Genomic DNA, 23,615 nt, shown 5'->3' on the forward strand with positions numbered 1-23,615 from the left:
AGCAATGACTCACCTAATCCTCATAAAATGTTGCAAAAGAGTGAGCAGTAGACAGTCATTAGGATTAAACTCACAGCTAATTCACTGGGTTCTTAAAATCTTTTCTTAATAGAGACCACACATTTTTAGAATATTTTACTCATTTTACTCTCCTTCAGATTCTTTGTCAACTTTCACACCACCCTCCCCCATTTTTCAGAAAATTATACCTGAATTTTAACTCTCACTTGGATACAAAATCTGATCAAGATAGTCTAGGCACCATGGTAAGAAAATTTAATTATGCCTTACAGAACATACTATTTCTTAAACTCAACAATATTTTATACTAAAAAAGCAAGTAAAATAAAATTTAATGTTATATTGAAATATTGCTGATCAAGACATTTGCTCATAAAAAATTCTCCTTTAGTGATGACACAGTAAAACTTTAAATGACAATTGTCATTTTTATTCAAATATTCAAATCCTTGACCACCAAAAAGTTACGATTTTTGTTCTTAAGCTATAGCTGGGAAACTGAAGCAGCACAATATTTAAATAAATTTTGCTACATTAAATAGCACTATGCTAGATAACTGAATGATAAAATAGTTTACAGCAAAATTATAAAATATTTTAAACTTCTAATGTAACATTCTAGAAATGTAGTAAGAAGCAAGTTAAGAAACATAAAGTGAGAGTTTTAATGAACAACAAAAAATACAAAACAGAAATTAATATATTTCTCAAAAATAAGTTTTAATAAGTGCATTTATAATTTATAAAATAACAGTGCCAGAAAAAAATAAATTAGTTTACCTGATTCTCAATGAAGTGTTTGTCTCCAAGATGACATAAATGAGACACTGTGAAACAGTCATTTGGTTTTGAGTTCCTTATGAGTGTCCAAAAGAGCAGACAATAAGTATATTCTTTTTATTCGTTACTTTTCTCTTTCCAAATAGTGGATCCATTTGCAAAGCTTCTACATTCAAAATTCTGCCAAGTTCCTAAGGGTTCTTTCTCTATTCATGGCTCATTTTCACTGAAACTAAACTTTAATGCATCAGCAAAGAATCTTGGTTTAATGGATTGCAGATGCATATTTTCCAAGTGTTATACACTTAATGCACAAAAGACCGATGAATTTTAGGTATATATGTTTTTGGTATGGGGGTATATTTATACTATTTTATTGGCATTATTCCATAAGGTAGTCTTTTCATTCTATCTACTCTGCTTATCTTGGTCACCTTCTTTCCTTACTTTGTCAATGAAGAATAAGTAAGAAATGTCAAGAGATAGTCCCATAGGGAGAAATTCTATTTTAGTGGAAGGAGCTAAAGATATTTGATCAAATGACCAAGTTTGCCTCCTAACTTTGTGTCTCAGACATTGTATAATATTGAACAAGTCACTTAACTCTTCAATATTCATTCTTCAACTAAAAATGGAGATCGTTTGATGTGTCTCCGTGAGGCTTGTCCCTCTCACCTCCACTCATTCTCTAGTCATCTTTTATGACCCAGATATCTAAATTTACCCTAAATGTCATTCCATGTCTTTCTTTTCAGGATAGATAACTGAGGTCTCTGTAGTCAGCAATTTTTTTCTGTAAAGGGTCAGATAGTAAATCATTTAGGCTTTGAGGGCCATGTAATGTCTCTGTCACATTTCTTTTTTTAATTTCTTCCTACCTTCCTTCCTTACTCCCTTCCTTTCTTCTTTCCTTCTCTCTGTCCTTCTTTCCATTCTTTTTTTCATTACTGTCTTTCAGGGTTTTTTTTTAGCTTTTACAATATTTAAAAATGTAAAAATTATTCTTAGCTCAAGAGCCATGTAAAAAGGAAAAAAAAAAAATCTACAAAAACTAGAGCTAACAACACACTTAATGGAACAAAACAGGCAACATTTTTTCCAAAAATTGGAAAGAAGACTAGAACGTCCTCTCTCACCACTCCTATTTAACATCATTGTGCAAGTTCTAACTAGTGCAATAAGACAAGAAAAGGGAATAAAACTATACTAAATGGAAAGAAATAAATCTGTCTTTATTTGAAGATGAAACGATTGTCTATATAGAAAACAACATAGAATAGAGCAACAACAACAAAAACCCTCCTATAACACAGAAGTGAGTTATACAAGATTGTAGCATAAAATGATACTATACAGATGTAAATTGTTTTCCTATATAGAAACAAAAACCTCCTGAAATTTGTAATAAAAATACCATACAGAACTTTATCAAAAATAAAATGCTTAGTCATTAATCTAACAAAATATACATAAAAACATGCATGTGGAAAACACCAAAAAATATTTTTTTAGTAGTTAAATATATGGATAGAGATTCCTCAATCATTGGTTGAAAGACTTAGAAGTGTTCAGATGTCAATTTTTTCCAACTTGATCTAAACAATCATTATCACCCTATTCAAAATCCCAGAAAACTACTAGTAGGTACCAACAAACTGATTTGAAATTTATATGGAAAGGTGATAGACTTGAAAGAATCAGCACAGCATTGAAAGTGAAGAATAAAGTTACAAGACTCACACTACCTGATTTCAAACTTTCTAAAGTCTATATTAACCAAGAGAATGTGATATTGGTGGAAGAATAACACAGAGATTAATGGAACAGAATATAGATAACAGAAATAAATAACCCAAGTACCCATCGATAGACAAATGGATAAAGAAGATATGGTATGTATATATTAAATGGAATACTACTCAGCCATAAGAAAGAATGAAATTCTGCCATTTGTAGCAATGTAGATGGACCTAGAGAATATTACGCTTAGTAAAATAAGTCAGACAGAGAAATACAAATACTGCATGACATTACTCATATGTGGAATCTAAAAAATAAAATAAACAAATGTATATAGCAAAATAGAAACAGACTCATAGATATAGAAAACAAACTAGTAGAGAGAAGAGGGAGGGACAAACTAGGGGTATGGAATTAAGAGATACAAACTACTATGTATAAAATAAATAAGCAACAAGTGTATATTGGATAGCACATGGAATTTTAGTCATTATCCTATAGTAACTTTTAATGGAGATAATCTGTAAAAATACTGAATCACTATGCTGTACACATGAAATTAATATAATATTGTAAATCAACTATACTTGGTTAAAAAATAAAGAATATAGATCCCAGAAATAGACCCAAACAAATATAGTTAACTGATTTTTGACAAAGAATCAAATACAAATCAATAAACATAATCTTTCCAATCCATGGCATAGGAAAAATTGGTCATCCATATGCAAATAAAAATTAACCAGACCTTACACATTATACAAGAAAAAGACTCAAAATGGATTCTAGACCAAAATGAAAAACACAAAGCTATTAAACTTCTAGAAGATAACTTAGGAGAAAATCTACATGATCTTGGATTTGGTGATAAGTTTTTAATATGTAACACCAAAAGCAATATCCATAAAAGAAAAATAAATAGTTAGACTTTATTAAAATTAAAAACTGTGTATGAAAGACACTGTTAATAGACTAAGAAGATAAATCACAGACTGGGAGAAATATTTGCAAAATACATGTCTGATAAAGGACTTGTATATAAAATATACCAAAAAAATCTTAAAATACAACAATAAGAAAACAAAAAAATGCAATTAAAATGGACAAATATATGAAGAGACATCTCACTAAAGGAGACATACAGATGGGAAATAAGCATATCTCAAGATGCTCACATCATTTGTCTTTAGGAAATTAAAAATTAAAACAGCAATGATTTTTCCAAACTCACATTTTACAATGGCTAAAATTTAAACAAAACAAACAAAGACTTTGACAATATATAATGATATGGAGCATCAGGACTCTCATCAGTTTCTGGTGGGAATAAAAATTGATACATCTACTTTGACAGTCTGGCAGTTTCTTATAAAATTAAACCTCATCTTACCATATGATCCAGCAATTGCTCTCCTGGGAATTTACACATTAACTTGAAAACTTATGCCCGCAAAAAAATATGCACATGTTTATAGCAGCTTTATTCATAACCACCAAAAAAATGGAAACAATGAAGATATTCTTTAATAGGGAATAAACAACTTCATTTTATCCCTATGAATGTGGATATTATCCAGTGATAGAATGAAATGAACTATCGGGCCATGAAAATACATAGATAAATCTTAAATACTTATTGATAAATGAAAGAAGCTAGGCTCAGAAAGCAACATAATGTATAATTCCAATTATATTTTATTCTGTTAAAGATAAAACTATAGAGAGGGTAAATGGATCAGTGATTGACAGGGAACTGGGTGGAGAGAGTTCATAGGTGAAACATAAAAATATTTTAGGGCAATGAAACTATTCTGTGTAATACCATAATTATGAATATAAGACTTTAAGCATTTTTCAAAACTTATGGAACTTTACAGCACAAAAAGTAAATTTATCATATATACATATAGTTTTTTGAAAAAAGAAAGCATTCATGAGATCATGAATTTCCTATGTAGAGTGCAGAATGTGACAAAAATATAAATGTAGTACAAATGTATGAAACAACCTCACCAAAAGGAGTGGGGAATAAGGGGCTTACCTAAGTCACTTTGGGAATAAGCAGATTCTGTAAGACTAAAGGCAAAAGAATCTGTACTTAAGTACTACACTCTTGCTGATAAAGTATCACATGGTATTATGGGGAGTATATTTGAAAGTTGCTAAGAGAGTAGATTTGTAAAGTTCTCACCACACACACACACACACACACACACACACATTGTAACTATGTGAGGTGATAAATATCTTAACTAACTGTATTGTGGTAATCATTTTGTAATATATACATATAAAAATTACTCTATTAAGTATACCTTAAAGTTACATAATGTCATATGCTGATTATATCTTAATATACCTGGAAATACATATAAAATATATATTTTTAAAATTCTGAAACCATCTTACAAGTAATTTGACCCTTGAACAGCAGGGGTTTGAACTGCAAGTCCACTTATATGTGTATTCTTTTCAATAGAAAATACTGCAGTTCTATACGATCTGCTTTGTTTGAATCTGTGGATGTGGAGCCCCAGATACAGAGGCTCGAATATGAAGTTACACACGGATTATCAACTGAACAGAGGGTTGCACTTCTAACTCCTAGGTTATTCGAGGGTCAACTGTATACTGTAATTAAATGACTGAGTAAATGAAAGGCAGAATCTTGGATCCAGGTTTCTCATTGCTCGCATGGGAATTTACAGGGGAGGAGGATAGAATGATCTATGTGGTAACGGATTAGAGTTTGAGACATCAGTATGAACTCAGGTTTCATTTAATATAGATACAGATGGTTATACATGGAAATATTTATAAATATGTGTACACACATCTATCTCCTTGCTCTGTAAGCTAAAAGAGCCTAGATGTGAAAACTTCCCCAAAACAAAAAGCATATCTCATATCCAGCCCTTGGTTTATCATATGATTTTCCGATTTTAAAAAAACAAACAAACAAACAAAAAAACAAGGATCATGGAAGAAGTCACTAATTCTAGGACTGAGGCAGGGAATATACAAAATGAGCACAGAGCATCTCATATTGCCGGATAGTATGAAAATGCTGAGGGAATAAAATAGAAAAAGAAAAAGAAAATCCACAGTGGGGGTGTGTGTAAAAGTGACACAGAAATAAAATGAACGCTCCTAATTGACCAATTGGCAATTATTTAGCAACAAAGTAAATAAGGTAGTATGGGATCATAATATAAACTATAAAATAAATATCCATGAGTCTATATTGATATAAATAGATTGAAAAATAAATGAATACTTAAACAAATGAATAAATCTCTCATGCAAAAGAACTCTAAATAACATATGTAGATACTTTGCCCTTAATGAGGTGGCTCATAACTCCTATCCCATAAGTGTGGGGTATACACTGTGATTTACTTTCTAAAGTAAAGGAGAAAGGGTAAACAAAACAGTAACTTTATAGCGGAGGAACATGATAAACAATATTTCAAGCCAGGTGATTATTATTAATGATTAGTCGTACTGTTAGTATGTACTCTTGACTAATGTGATGAGAATCTTACTTCCTTTTGTAGTCTTCCTCCAAAAACACACTTCTTCATTGTAATAATGAGAAAAACAACAAACAAATTCCAATGATTGACAATCTATAAAATATTCTACCAGAATTCAAAGTCATCAAAATACAAACATACCTTGAAGATATTGCAGGTTTGGTTCCAGATTGCCACAGTAAAGTTAATATCACAATAAGGCAAATCACACAATATTTTTGGTTTCCTAGTGCATATAGAAGTTGTGTTTACACTTTACTGTAGTCTATTATGTGTGCAATAGCATTAGCCTAAAGAAACAATGTACATACCTTAATTTTTAAAATACTTTATAGCTAAAAAATGCGAACCATCATCTGAGACTTTAGTGAATCATAATTTTTTGCTGCTGGGGATCATAATTTTTGGTGCTGGAGGATCTTGTCTCGATGTTGATGGTTGATGACTGACCTGAGTGGTGGTTGCTGAAATTTGAGATGGTCATGGCAATTTCTTAAAATAAGACACAATGAAGTTTGTTGCATCAATTGACTCTTCCTTTCATGAACGATTTCTCTATAGCATGCAGTGCTATTTGACAACATTTAACCCACAGTAGAACTTCTTTCAAAATTGGAGTCAAGCATCTCAAACCCTGATGCTGCTTTATCAGATAATGTAATATTCTAAATAATTTGTTGCCATTTAAACAATCTTCACAGCACTTTCACCAGGAGTAGTTTCTATTTCGAAAAGCTGCTTTCCTTGCTCATCCATAAGAAGGAACTCCTCATATGTTCAGTTTTATGAGATTGCAGCAGTTGTGTCACATCTTCAGGCTTCACTTCTAATCCTAGTTCTCTTGCTATTTCCACCACTTCTACACTTACTTCCTCCACTTGTCTTAAACTTTTAAAATCATTCATGAGGGTTGGAATCAACTTCTTCCAAACTCCTGTTCATGATGATATTTTGACCTTTACCCATGAATCACGAATGTTCTTAATGGCATCTATAATGGTGAATCCTTTCCAGAAGGTTTCAATTTACTTTGCCCAGAATCTGTCAGAAGAACCCCTATCTATGGCAGCTATAACCTTACAAAATGGATTTCTTAAATAATAAGACTTGAAAGTCAAAATTACTCCTCGATCCATGGGCTGCAGAATGGATGTTGTGTTAACAGGCATGAAAACATTAATCTCATCCATCTCTATCAGAGCTCTTGGATAACGAAGTACATTGTCAATGAGACGTAATATTTTGAAAGGAAACTTCTCTTCTGAGAAGTAGGCCTCAACAGTGTGCTAAAAATATTCAGTAAACCAGGTTGTAAACAGATGTGCTGTCATCCAGACTTTGTTGTTCCCATTTATGAAGCACAGTCAGAGTAGATTTAGCACAATTCTTAAGGGTGCTAGGATTTTCAGAATGGTAAATGAGCATTGGTTTCAACTTCAAGTCACCAGCTGCATTAGCCCCTAAAAAGAGAGTCAGCCTGTTCTTTGAAGCTTTGAAGCCAGACATTGACTTCTCTTTAGCTTTGAAAGCCCCAGATGGCATTTTCTTCTAATAGAAGGCTGTTTCTTCTACATTGATAATGTAGAACATTTATTTATTATTCTAGCTCGATCTTCTGAAAAATTTGCTGCAGTTTCTACATCAGCTTTTGCTGCTTCACCTTGCACTTTTATGTTTTGGAGATGGCTTTTTCCTTAAACCTCATGAACTGACCTCTGCTAACTTTCAGCTTTTCTTCTGCAGCTTCCTAACCTCTCAGCCTTCACAGAACTGAAGAGAGAACCTTGCTCTAGATTAGGCTATGGCTTAAGGGAATGCTGTAGCTGGTTTGATCTTCTGTCTAGTTCACTAAAACTTTCTCCATATCAGCAATTAGGCTGTTTTGCTTTCTTATCATTCTTGAGTTCACTGGAATAGAATTTTTAATTTCTTTTAAGAACTTTTTCTTTGCATCCACAGCTTGGCTGTTTCTCCCAAGAGGTCTAGCTTTTGGCTTATCTCAGTTTTTGACACGCCTTTCTCACTAAGCTTGATCATTCTTTAACTTGAACACTTGGAAGCCATTGTAGTGTTATTAATTGGCTTAATTTCAATCTTATTGTGTCTCAGAGAATAGGAAGGCCCAAGGAGAGAGAGAGCAATGAGGGAACAACTGGTAAGGGAGCAGTCAGAACACATAACATTTATAAAATTTGCCGTCTTATACATGCACAGTTTATGGCACCCCAGAACAATTACAATAGTAACATCAAAGGTCACTGATGACTGATCACCATAACAAATATAATAATAATGAAAAAGTTTGAAATATCTAGAGACATAATGTGACATAAGGTGAGTAAATACTGTTGGGAAAATGGTGCCAATAGACTTGCTTGATGCAGGGTTGCACAAACCTTCAATTTGTAAAAAACACAGTATCTGTGAAGTACAATAAAATGAAGTGCAATAAAATGAGATGTGTCTATAAAAGTCTGAAAAACTGTCACAACCAAGAGGAGCCTGAGAAGACATGATTATTAAATGTATAGTGGATGGGGTCTTGGAACAGAAAAAGGATATTCATTTTAAAAATTAAGGAAATTTGAATAAATATGGATACTTGTTAATTATAGTGTATGAATATGTGTTCACAAATTTTCACAAATGTATGATATAAATGTAAGATGTTAATAAACGGTGAGTATAACTGTAGTTTCAATACTATTTTACTTTTTCTTAACAGCTTTATTGAGATATAATTCATATTCCATAAAATTCACCAATTGAAAGCATAAAATTGATAGTTATAAGGAGGAAGATGGCAGAAGAGTAAGACGCGGAGATCACTTTCCTCCCCAAAGATACATCAGAAATACATCTACACGTGGAACTGCTCCTATAGAACACCCACTGAACGCTGGCAGAAGACATTAGACCTCCCAAAAGGCAAGAAACTCCCCACGTACTTGGGTAGGGCAAAAGAAAAAAGAAACAACAGAGACAAAAGAATAGGGATGGGACCTGCACCAGTGAGAGGGAGCTGTGAAGGAGGAAGGTTTCCACACACTGGGAGGTCCATACGTGGGTGGAGACTGCGAGTGGCGGAGGGGGTAAGCTTCGGAGCCACGGAGGAGAGCGCAGCAACAGGGGTGCGGAGGGCAAAGTGGAGAGATTCCCGCACAGAGGAGTGGTGCCGACCAGCACTCACCAGCCAGAGAGGCTTGTCTGTTCACCCGCCGGGGCGGGCGGGGGCTGGGAGCTGAGCCTCCGGCTTCGGTCGGATCGCAGGGAGAGGAGTGGGGTTGGCAGCGTGAACACAGCCTGAAGGGGTTAGCGCACCACAGCTAGCCAGGAGGGAGTCCGGGAAAAGGTCTGGAGCTGCCAAACAGGCAAGGGACTTTTTCTTGCCTCTTTGTTTCCTGGTGCGCGAGGAGAGGGGATTCAGATCGCCGCCTAAACGAGCTCCAGAGAGGGGTGCGAGCCGCGGCTATCAGTGCGGACCCCAGAGACGGGCATGAAACACTAAGGCTGCTGTTGCTGCCACCAAGAAGCCTGTGTGCAAGCACACACCGCCCCTCCCAGGAGCCTATGCAGCCCGCCACTGCCAGGGTCCCATGATCCGGGGACAACTTCCCCAGGAGAAGGCATGGCGTGCCTCAGACTGGTGCGTCATGCTGGCCTCTGCAGCTGCAGGTTCTCCCCGCATCCGTACGCCTCCCCCCCCCCCCCGTCTGAGTGAGCCAGAGCCCCCGAAGCAGCTGCTCCTTTTACCCCATCCTGTGTGAGTGAAGAACAGACGCCCTCACAGGACCTACACACAGAGGCGGGTCCAAATCCAAAGCTGAACCCTGGGAGCTGTGCGAACAAAGAAGAGAAAGGGAAATTTCTCCCAGCAGACTCAGGAGCAGCGGATTAAAGCTCCACAAACAACTTGATGTACCTGCATCTGTGGAATACCTGAATACACAACGAATCATCCCAAATTGAGGAGGTGGACTTTGGGAGCAAGATATATTATTTTTTCCCCATTTCCTCTTTTTGTGAGTGTGTGTATGCGTATGCTTCTGTGTGAGATTTTGTCTGTATAGCTTTGCTTTCACCATTTGTCCTAGGGTTCTGTCCGTACGTTTTTTTGTTTTTCCTATTTTAAAAAACTTTTTTCCTAATAATTTTATTTTATTTCATCTTACTTTTTTGTATTTTATTGCATTTTATCCTCTTTCTTTCATTCTTTCCATTATTTCTCCCTTTCATTCTGAGCCGTGTGGATGAAAGACTCTTGGCGTTCCAGCCAGGCATCAGGGCTGTGACTCTGAGGTGGGAGACCAAACTTCAGGACACTGGTCCACAACAGACCTCCCAGCTCCACGTAATACCAAACAACGAAAATCTCCCAGAGATCTCCATCTCAACACCAAGACCTAGCTTCACTCAACGACCAGCAAGCTATAGTGATGGACACCCTATGCCAAACAACTTGCAAGAGAGGAACACAGCCCCATCCATTAGCAGAGAGGCTGCCTAAAATCATAATACAGCCACAGACACCCCAAAACACACCATCAGACATGCACCTGCCCACCAGAAAGACAAGATCCAGCCTCATCCACCAGAACACAGGCACTAGTCCCCTCCACCAGGAAGCCTACATAACCCACTGAACCAACCTTAGCCACTGGGGACAGATACCAAAAACAATAGGAACTACGAACCTGCAGCCTGCAAAAAGGAGACTCCAAACACAGTAAGATAAGCAAAATGAGAAGACAGAAAAACAAACAGCAGATGAAGGCACAAGGTAAAAACACACCACACCTAACAAATAAAGAGGAACTAGGCAGTCTACCTGAAAAAGAATTCAGAATAATGATAGTGAAGATGATCCACAATCTTGGCAAGAGAATAGACAAAATGCAAGAAACATTTAACAAGGACGTAGAAGAACTAAAGAGGAATCAAGCAATGATGAAAAACACAATAAATGAAAATAAAAATACTCTAGAAGGGATCAATAGCAGAATAACTGAGGCAGAAGAACGGGTAAGTGACCTGGAAGATAAAATGGTGGAAATAACTACTGCAGAGCAGAATAAAGAAAAAAGAATGAAAAGAACTGAGGACAGTCTCAGAGACCTCAGGGACAACATTAAATGCACCAACATTCGAATTATAGGGGTCCCAGAAGAAGAAGAGAAAAAGAAAGGGACTGAGAAAATAGTTGAAGAGATTATAGTTGAAAACTTCCCTAATATGGGAAAGGACATAGTTAATCAAGTCCTGGAAGCACAGAGAGTCCCATACAGGATAAATCCATGGAGAAACATGCCAAAACACATATTAATCAAACAATCAAAAATTAAATATAAAGAAAACATATTAAAAGCAGCAAGGGAAAAACAACAAATAACACACAAGGGAATCCCCATAATGTTAACAGCTGAACTTTCAGCAGAAACTCTGCAAGCCAGAAGGGAGTGGCAGAACATATTTAAAGTGATGAAGGAGAAAAACCTACAACCAAGATTACTCTACCCAGCATGGATCTCATTCAGATTTGATGGAGAAATTGAAACCCTTACAGAGAAGCAAGAGCTGAGAGATTTCAGCACCACCAAACCAGCTTTACAACAAATGCTAAAGGAACTTCTCTAGGCAAGAAACACAAGAGAAGGAAAACACAATAACAAACCAAAACATTTATGAAAATGGGAATAGGAACGTACATGTCGATAATTACCTTAAATGTAAATGGATTAAATGCTCTCACCAAAAGACACAGACTGGCTGAATGGATACAAAAACAAGACCCGTATATATGCTGTCTACAAGAGACTCATTTCAGACTTGGGACACATACAGACTGAAAGTGAGGGGATGGAAAAAGATATTCCATGCAAATGGAAATCAAAAGAAAGCTGGAGTAGCAATTCTCATATCAGACAAAATAGACTTTAAAATAAAGACTATTACAAGAGACAAAGAAAGACACTATATTATGATCAAGAGATAGATTAAAGAAGAAGAGTAACAGTTGTAAATATTTATGCGCCCAACATAGGAGCACTTCAATACATAAGGCAAATACTAACAGCCATAAAAGGGGAAAGCGACAGTAACAAAATCATAGTAGGGGACTTTAACACCCCACCTTCACCAATGGACAGATCATCCAAAGTGAAAATAAATAAGGAAACACAAGCTTTAAATGATACATTAAACAAGATGGACTTAACTGATATTTATAGGACATTCTACCCAAAAACAACAGAATACACATTTTTCTCAAGTGCTCATGGAACATTCTCCAGGATAGATCATATCTTGGGTCACAAATCAAGCCTTCGTAAATTTAAGAAAATTGAAATCGTATCAAGTATCTTTTCCGACCACAATGCTATGAGACTATATATCAATTACAGGAAAAAGATCTGTAAAAAATACAAACACATGGAGGCTACACAATACACTACTTAATAACGAAGTGATCACTGAAGAAATCAAAGGGCAAATCAAAAAATACCTAGAAACAAATGCCAATGGAAACACGATGACCCAAAACCTATGGGATGCAGCAAAAGCAGTTCTAAGACAGAAGTTTATAGCAATACAAGCCTACCTCAAGAAAGAGGAAACATCTCGAATAAACAACCTAACCTTGCACCTAAAGCAATTGGAGAAAGAAGAACAAAAAAACCCCAAAGTTAGCAGAAGGAAAGAAATCATAAAGATCAGATCAGAAATAAATGAAAAAGAAATGAAGGAAACAATAGCAAAAATCAATGAAACTAAAAGGTGGTTCTTTGAGAAGATAAACAAAATTGATAAACCATTAGCCAGACTCATCAAGAGAAAAAGGGAGAAGACTCATATCAATAGAATTAGAAATGAAAAAGGAGAAGTAACAAAAGACATGGCAGAAATACAAACGATCATGAGTGATTACTACAAGCAACTGTATGCCAATAAAATGGACAACCTGGAAGAAATGGAAAGATTCTTAGAAATGCACAACCTGCCGAGACTGAACCAGGAAGAAATAGAAAATATGAACAGACCAATCACAAGCACTGAAATTGAAACTGTGATTAAAAATCTTCCAACAAACAAAAGCCCAGGACAAGATGGCTTCACAGGTGAATACTGTCAAACATTTAGAGAAGAGCTAACATCTATCCTTCTCAAACTCTTCCAAAATATTGCAGAGGAAGGAACACTCCCCAACTCATTCTACGAGGCCACCATCACCCTGATAACAACACCAGACAAAGATGTCACAAAGAAAGAAAACTACAGGCCAATATCACTGATGAACATAGTTGCAAATATCCTCAACAAAATACTAGCAAACAGAATCCAACAGCACATTAAAAGGATCATACACCATGATCAAGTTGGGTTTATTCCAGGAATGCAAGGATTCTTCAATATACGCAAATCAATCACCGTGATACACCATATTAACAAATTGAAGGAGAAAAAACATATGATCATCTCCATAGATGCAGAGAAAGCTTTCAACAAAATTCAGCACCCATTTATGATAAAAGCCCTGCAGAAAGTAGGCATAGAGGGAACTTTCCTCAACATGATAAAGGCCATATATGACAAACCCACAGCCAACATCATCCTCAATGCTGAAAAAATGAAACTATTTCCACTGATATCAGGAACAAGACAAGGTTGCCCACTCTCACCACTATTATTCAACATAGTTTTGGAAGTGTTAGCCACAGCAATCAGAGAAGAAAAAGAAATAAAAGGAATGCAAATCGGAAAAGAAGAAGTAAAGCCGTCACTGTTTGCAGTTGACATGATACTATACATAGAGAATCCTAAAGATGCTACCAGAAAACTACCAGAGCTAATCAATGAATTTGGTAAAGTAGCAGGATACGAAATGAATGCACAGAAAACTCTTGCATTCCTATACGCTAATGATGAAAAATCTGAAAGTGAAATTAAGAAAACCCTCCCATTTACCATTACAACAAAAAGAATAAAACATCTAGGAATAAACCTACCTAAGGAGACAAAAGACCTGTATGCAGAAAATTATAAGACACTGATGAAAGAAATTAAAGATGATAGAAAGAGATGGAGAGGGCTTCTCTGGTGGCGCAGTGGTTAAGAATCTGCCTGCCAATGCAGGGGACACGGGTTCGAGCACTGGTCTGGGAAGATCCCGCATGCCGTGGAGCAACTAAGCCCGTGAGCCACAACTACTGAGCCTGCGCGTCTGGAGCCTGTGCTCTTCAACAAGAGAGGCTGCGATAGAGAGAGGCCCGCGCTCCGCGATGAAGAGTGGCCCCCTCTCGCCGCAACTGGAGAAAGCCCTCGCACAGAAACGAAGACCCAACACAGCCAAAAATAAATATAAATTAATTAATTAATTAAAGAAACGTTTAAAAAAAAATACTTTAAAAAAAAAAAAAAGAAAAAAAGAAATAGTTGGAGAGATATACCATGTTCTTGAATTGGAAGAATCAACATTGTGAAAATGACTCTACTACCCAAAGCAGTCTACAGATTCATTGCAATCCCTATCAAACTACCACTGGCACTTTTCACAGAACTAGAACAAAAAATTTCACAATTTGTATTGAAACACAAAAGACCCCGAATAGCCAAAGCAATCTTGAGAACGAAAAATGGAGATGGAGGAATCAGGTTCTCTGACTTCAGACTATACTACAAAGCTACAGTAATCAAGAAAGTATGGTACTGGCACAGAAACAGAAACATAGATCAATGGAAAAGGATAGAAGCCCAGAGATAAACCCACTCACATATGGTCACCTTATCTTTGATAAAGGAGGCAAGCATATACAGTGGAGAAAAGACAGCCTCTTCAATAAGTCGTGCTGGGAAAATTGGACAGGTACATGTGAAAGTATGAAATTAGAACACTCCCTGACACCATACACAAAAATAAACTCAAAATAGATTAACGACCTAAATGTAAGGCCAGACACTATCAAACCCTTAGAGGAAAACATAGGCAGAACACTCTATGACATAAATCACAGCAAGATCCTTTTTGACCCAGCTCCTAGAGAAATGGAAATAAAAACACAAATAAACAAATGGGACCTAATGAAACTTAAAAGCTTTTGCACAGCCAAGGAAACCATAAACAAGACCAAAAGACAACTCTCAGAATGGTAGAAAATATTTGCAAATGAAGCAACTGACAAAAGATTAATCTCCAAGATTTACAAGCAGCTCATGCAGCTCAATAACAAAAGAACAAACAACCCAATCCAAAAATGGACAGAAGAACTAAATAGACATTTCTCCAAAGAAGATACACAGATTGCCAACAGACACATGAAAGAATGCTCAACATCATTAATCATTAGAGAAATGCAAATCAAAACTACAATGAGATATCATCTCACATTGGTCAGAATGGCCATCATCAAAAAATCTAGAACAATAAATGCTGGAGAGGGTGTGGAGAAAAGGAAACACTCTTGCACTGTTGGTGGAAATGTAAGTTGATACAGCCAGTATGGAGAACAGTATGGAGGTTCCTTATAAAACTAAAAATAGAACTACCATACGACACAGCAATCCCAGTACTGGGCATATACCCTGAGAAAACCATAATTCAAAAAGAGTCATGTACCAAAATGTTCATTGCAGCTCTATATACAATAGCCAGGACATGGAAGCAACCTAAGTGTCCATCATCGGATGAATGGATAAAGAAGATGTGGCACATATATACAATGGAATATTACTCAGCCATAAAAATAAACGAAATGGAGTTATTTGTATTGAGGTGGATGGAGTTAGAGTCTGTCATACAGAGTGAAGTAAGTCAGAAAGAGAAAAACAAATACGGTATGCTAACACATACATATGGAATCTAAGGGGAAAAAAAATGTCATGAAGAACCTAGTGGCAAGACAGGAATAAAGACCCAGACCTACTAGAGAATGGACTTGAGGATATGGGGAGGCAGAAGGGTAAGATGTGACAAAGTGAAAGAGTGGCATGGACATATATACACTACCAAACATAAAATAGATAGGTAGTAGGAAGCAACTGCATAGCACAGAGAGATCAGCTCTGTGCTTTGTGACCACCTAGAGGAGTGGGATATGGAAGGTGGGAGGGAAGGAGATGCAAGAGGGAAGAGATATGGGAAAATATGTATATGTATAACTGATTCACTTTGTTATAAAGCAGAAACTAACACACCATTGTAAAGCAATTATACTCCAATAAAGATGTTAAAAAAAAATAGTTATTAGTATTCCACAGATATGTGCAACCATAGCCACAGTTAATTTTAGAACACTTACACCACCTCAAAAAGAAATCCTGTACTCTTAATCTATCACCCACTATTCTTCCAGTTCACCTCCCCAACCATGAGCAAACACTAGTTTACTTTCTGTAAATATAGATTTCTTATTCTAGATAATTTATTTGAATGAAATGATACAATCTGTGATCTTTTCTGACTGGCTCCTTTCACTTATAATAATGTTCTCAAGGTTCATCCATGTTGTAGCTTGTATCACTATTTCACTTCTTTCTGTAGTTGAAAAATATTTTATTGTATGGATATAGACATTTTTATCCATTAATCAGTTAATGGACATTTGGATTGTTTCCAACTTTTGCCTATTATGAAAGTTGTTACTATAAACATTTGCATGCTGGTTTTTGTGTAGAAATAATTTTCAATAATTTTTCTAAATTTTTTTTCTCTCAGTCTTCTTATTGTTCCTCTTTTGATAACTAATTATTGCATAGCAGTATATTTTTATTATGTAAATGAGATATATATTAGTAGACCACTATGTCTTAGTCTTAAACATTTTTATACCTTGGGCAATATTTGGAAATATTAATTTGCATTATGGCGTATGTAACTTTTGTGTTGTAATGAATGTATGAAATGTGACATGTAATTGTCTTACCTCTTTGTTAGCAAGAGCTGAGAAGCCCCAGAGATGCATGATTGACTAGATATCTGTATCCAAATGTGATTCATAAATTTTAAAGCAGAGCTTTTAGATGTATCTGTCATATCTACTTCCTTCTACTTATATTCTAAGTATTTGAAATGAAGATATTGTGTAGTATGATTCATATCCCTATCAGAAATGTTAATTTCCTTCTTTATGATTCAGTGACATATGTTCTATACAGCTTAGAACAATTCTGATAAAAATGTTAAAAATGTATAAGTTGCTCTCCCCCTCTTCTTTTTTTTTAAAAATAACATTACTGAAACATAATGCCTAGTAGCCAAAAGGATTCCATATAAGCCCATGGCAGTTCTCAGAGTCTTATAAGCAACAACATTCAGTATAACTTCAACAAATATTCCAATTAACCTTGATGCCTAAACTCCAGCTAAAATGATGTCTAAACATCTATAACAAGTAGGTGGTTTACTACCCTATAGACTACAAAATTTCCAAATTCTTGGACATAAACTGAAAGGCATAATTTCTTACATTTCCTTACCTTTATTAGTCATTTCCTGTAATTTTCTTATAGTCAGAGAAATTAGTGCAATCTTTATTATTAAATTCACATATTGTCCCAATCAGTGTAGTTGAATGATTGTATAATTAAAAACATAAGAAATCAAAAAATTAGTCTTTCTTTTTCATTTTGTTAATTAAAAATCCACTTTTGAATCAATATCCATGTCAATACTTAAAAAAACTTGAATTAAAGATGTCTATAATATAATTTAGACCAAATATGTGTGATGTAAAATGTGTTACAATGTTTTTTAAGTTATAGCCACAATTGTTATATAGCTTACTCCTTCTTAACGGGCAACATACACCTGGGATAAGAATATTCTCTATTACTTTTTAACTGGATAAAATTCTTATTAAATTCATGTGGGAAGAAAAACAATGCTATGATGCTAGATGCCTTCCCCTTCTCAGTCTTGAGTTCTACTTTCCCTTTTCTTACACTGGACACGAATTAGCAGCTAGTTACTTTAATTCACTAATCCATCCATTTAATTATTCACAGCACACATGAAACATCTGTTATATAGCAAACACTGAGTTTTATTAGCTAAATCACATTTTTTTAATCATGGAAAATGAAGGCTCATAATACGGACTGATGTCCTTGATGCTCCCTAGGAGTTTCTATTGTTAACCCTTTATTTTACTATTTTAAGGGGAAAAAAAGGAGGAAAATAGAGTATAAAATATTTTATGAAACATGTAAGAGATAGAGATAGCTATAAGATAAAATATGCAAATGAAGAAATACATATATAAAGTTTTCACAAATAAAAATAGTAATGTTCACTTGCTATCAGGCTCCCATCTAAATGACAGTTTTTTGACAGTAAAGTTTAGCTCAGATGTAGTGCTAGCTCCTCTCCATCTCTTTCATTGTTTTAAATTATTTCTTTCACCATTGTCACTCATCTTCCTCAAACATTCTATTGCCTTTTTAACAGAATGCTTGATTAATCAAATGCCTATTTAATAAGCACTTATTTTGTGATAGATACTGTAGAATTAGAAAAAAAAATTCTCACAAATGATTGGAAGACAGGGACACATATACAATTATGGTACATTAATATAGTATTTATATACTTATGTTGTAGTGGGTTGTATGGTGGCCACCAAGAATATATGTCCACATCCTAATTCACAGAACTTGTGAGTATTATTTTATATGGTAAAGAGTGATTATTACTGTATTCAACAAAATATGTGAATCATCAAGAATTTTGAAAGGGTATGCTTATTTTGGATCATCAAAGTGAGCCCTAAATCTAATAACAAGCATCCTCGTAAGTGTAAGGAAGAAAGAGACTGATAGATAAGAGTAGGAGATAATGTGACCACAGAGGCAGAGTTGGAGTGATGCAGTTATAAGTCAAGGAACACCTGGAATTATCAGAAGCTGAAACAAGAAATGAATTCTCCCACAGAATCCCCAGAGACAGCAGGGCCCTGACACATTTGGGGCTCCAGAACTGTAAGAGAATAACTTTCTGTTGTTCTCAGCCTCCAATTTTTTAGTAATTTGTAACAGCAGTCTCCAGGATATGTATGTATGTATATATACATATATACATATGTATATGTATATACACATATATGTGTAAGAAAAACTAAAAACAGCTATTAGAGGCATGTACAAGAAGACTGGCTCCCATTAAACCACTTAGATTTCAACCCAAACATCACCTCTCCTATCTGCTTTCATTCACTATGTTTTATATCTCCCTGTTTAATATCCTTCATATCAGTTATCCTCTTTGAAAATCATTTTTGCATTAATTTATTTGTCTATCTTTTGTTTGTATATTTTCTATGTCTTGTCAATAGAAAGCAAGCCCCATGAGGGTAAATAACTTATCTTTCAAATAATAAGTGATAAATACATGTAATAAATGAAATAAATGGAGAGTCTTGCTGGGAAAGAGGGTAGACTAGAACCCACTTGTACTGGTTTTTCTGAAGACACAAATATCAAGACACTAATCTTATTTATTAGATTAACTGAATACTCTATTTCAGTATAAAATACTGAAATGATAATTCAGTTGTTTGCCCCTTACTAACAAAAAGTACTTCTTTCTCCTACTCCTTGTAAGGATCTATTATTTAGTTAACTATGGTGGACGTTTCTATTACCCTTTATTTCTTTACCTCTCTTAAATCATTATTAATTAAGTTAATTGCCAATTTCAAAAGAAGTCATCTAAAGCATCAATGCATATAGTATGATTCTCTTTTGGAAAAAAATATACCTCAATATATGGAAACACATGCTTGTACATTTTTACTCAAGTAAAGATAACAAAGTATAAAGATACACATCAAGAGGTTAAAAATTGGTTACCTAAAGGACGTGAGAGAATGTTTCTTGTGTGTATGTGTGTGTGTTTTGAAGGAGTAACAAAGACGATTAACTTTGCATTTCTACATTTTGTATTGCATTTCAATTGTTACAATGTACATTATTTCCATAATTTGAAGATCAAAAAAATTTTGAAAGAATAATTCTTCTTTGTGTTCTTTTTTAAATTTTATTCTCATTCAAGTTCCAACTATCTTAACTCAGCTTGAAGTTACCTTATCCTTGAAACAGAGTTTTTTCTCATCCTTCTGCATCTTCTCATTTCAGTCCATCCTACATATTTCTTAGCTGTATCTTCATATAATTCAAAAACCTATTATCTCTCTTTAAAGGCTACAAAATTATTAACAAAGGCCTATATCACATTCATAATGTTCAAAATGAGGCTCTTTTTAACTTACTATTCTACTACTTTCCTATCCTTTATAGAAAAACCTCCTATGTTATTTCCAATGATAGAGACATCATGGATTTAGCCATTTATAATTATCTAAGCAGACATAAGCCATCTGATATTGAAACAAAACTACATATTCATCTTAAAAACTCATGCTTTTTTTATGTATTAAATATTCTTGTGAACTTGCATTTTTAAAAGCAATAGTAGATTTTTCTAGTACTTTACAAGCTGTTTTTCCCTATATGAGCTCATTTGATACTGACTGTTCCGTGTTAGTCAGATATTAGTATATTTATTTTATAGCTGAGGAACCTAAGGCTCACAAACTTTAATTTGACCAAAATCATACAAAACTGTCACTTGAACTTCAGTTTTCTGACTCTAAAATGTGTATTCTTCTTCCATTAAACAATAATTCATCTCATCATTCTCAGTTCTTTCAACTTGACTGCAAATTCTTTGATAAATAAAACTCCTGGCTTTATTTATCTTTATATCTCCAAAAGTAAATGAGAAAATACTTTGAAAGAGAATTTTAATAATTATTTTTAATTAAATAATTTATTTGTCCTTCAGACAAACAGACTATATTCTTTTTTTTTTTTTTTAAGTGGCATACCCAACCTGTATTTTTTTTAAATTAATTAATTAATTAATTAATTTTTTGACTGTGTTGGGTTTTCATTGCTGTGCGCGGGCTTTCTCTAATTGAGGCGAGTGGGGACTACTCGTATTTGTGGTGCACAGGCTTTTCATAGTGGTGGCTTCTCTTGTTGTGGAGCACAGCTCTAAGCACACAGGCTTCAGCAGTTGTGGCACGTGGGCTCAGTAGTTGTGGCTCACGGACTCTAGAGCGCAGGCGCAGTAGATGTGGCACACGGGACTAGTTGCTCCATGGCATGTGGGATCTTCTGGGACCAGGGCACAAACCCGTGTGCCCCTGCATTGGCAGGCGGATTCTTAACCATTGTGCCAACAGGGAAGTCACCCTGACTATATTCTTAATGATATCATTTTAGACAGTACCAGAAAATATGGTTATATGCTTAGATAAAGTTTTAATCAGTTGAATAAAACAAAAACTCTGTATTAAAAATTTTCTGATAGACTGGAAGAATGGGCTAAAATTTAATGGGATAATGTGAAGGCTTTACACTTTGTTCCAAAACAGAGCTCTCTGAATAAAAGAGATAAAATGGCATGTGATAAATCTTTAAGATTATTTTGTTTTAACATATATATGCTTATACAGTCAATTCTTGTTATTTATGTTTGTCAATAGTCATGTTCTATAAAGATGCTGGAAACACTAATTTAGTGAATACTGAACAATGGCTCCTTGATAAAATACAGGTGAGTTAGATTCCTGTGAGCTTCTGGTTACATTTCCATCCACTGATCAATATATTACCTTGTTTTATATGTGTTTCTGTTTAAAGACAGCTTATGTTATTATTGACTATTATTATACAATAATGACTCTGTCATTAAAATCACATTAAAATCATTAAAATATTATTGACTCTTTAACATTAAAATAACAGCAGCAGGGCTTCCCTTGTGGCACAGTGGTTGAGAATCCACCTGCCAATGCAGGGGACACGGGTTCAAGCCCTGGTCCGGGAAGATCCCACATGCTGAGTAGCCACAAAGTCCGTGTGCCACAACTACTGAGCCTGCGCTCTAGAACCTGTGAGCCACAACTTCTGAGCCTACACACCACAACTACTGAAGCTTGCACACCTAGAGTCCGTGCTGCACAACAAGAGAAGCCACTGCGATGAGAAGCCCACACACAACAATGAAGAGTAGTCCCCGCTCCCCACAACTAGACAAAGCCCATGCACAGCAACGAAGACACAATACAGCCAAAGAAATAATTTTAAAAAAAATTTCTAAAAAAATAAAAATAAAAAATAACAGCAGCACTATTACTCATGACAATAAAGCTAATCTAACAAATATTTTATTCATAAGATCATCATAGCCTTCTTTTGATTAAGAACACTAGACAATACTTCAGCACTATGTTTGGGGGATATTTTTAAAACAGAAATTGCCAACAACAACAACAACAAAACACAAAAACGTGACAAGCCTGGCATTAAATAGACCATGAAAAGAACACTTGTTTACAGTATGAGAGCTTAAATAAGAAAGAAGAACGTCCCTTCTTCAGTCTCAGCTGGGAACTTGCATACTGGGTGATGCCAATTTTCACTGCTGTGCTCAAGTGCATGAATGACATTCAGTGAAAGTGCCACGAGTACTGATCTGATGTTACAAATAAATTTTAACAAGCAGGTAAATGTGCAAATACAGAATCTGCCAAAAATGAGGATTGGCTGTATTCATGCATATCATTTTAGACAGTTTAATTTTCTTAAAAAATGCATATTTTGTGTTAATGTGAGATCCAAGAAAGCAAATAGGTTCACACTGTCTGTTTTTGTTTTTTGCTAATATATCTAGAAGGTTGTGATTACTATCTTATAAATTAGTAAAATTGAGGGGCTTCTGATGTTTTTGGAGTCAGGTGAAAATTATACACTTATCTGCAGAAGAAATGTACATGAAAATAATAGTTTGCACATAGTTTCAGGTAGTTCATGGAGTTTAGGGACACATAGTCACATTATTGTAAGTTCCCTTGACTTAGAAAATTACATTAAGTTTATTTTTGTTTGTTTGTTTTTTAAAGTATGTCCTTGTTGGTTAAATATAGCAGTGTGTACATGTAAATGCCAAACTCCCAATCTATCCCTCCTCACTTAAATGTTCTATTAAGCACATTTCTAAAAGATTATAAAAATAAAAATGAAAATAATTGTAAGACAAAATGAAAACTAGAAGCTATATAGCATGGCTCATAAAAGCAGGACAGTTAACCTAGGGATTTTTTTTATAGTCATCTGCATGTATATTAAAGGCTATCATATGGAAGTTACTTTATTCATATCTATGTAAGAATTCATAGCACAGAAAAATAATTAATGAGGGGAAGATACAAAGGACTATAAAAAGTAATCTTTGGCCAACAAAATTATCCAAACATCAGTGAACTTCCCCAGAATGTAGGTAGGTACCTGTCCCTAAAGTCTTTAATAAAATTATAAGTGATTATTTGTTGGATATATTGAAGGTATTCAAACATCATATGGGATTTACAAGGATACTTAATGTTGAATATTTAGAATCAGACATTTTAAAATTTATGAAGGTTAAATTTTCTTTTTTCTTTAAGTCAAGTATTAATAAGCAAGAAGAAATAGTTCACAAAT

This window comes from Balaenoptera musculus, chromosome 18 (genome assembly GCF_009873245.2).
Source record: "Balaenoptera musculus isolate JJ_BM4_2016_0621 chromosome 18, mBalMus1.pri.v3, whole genome shotgun sequence".
In the NCBI taxonomy this organism is placed as follows: Eukaryota; Metazoa; Chordata; class Mammalia; order Artiodactyla; family Balaenopteridae; genus Balaenoptera; species Balaenoptera musculus.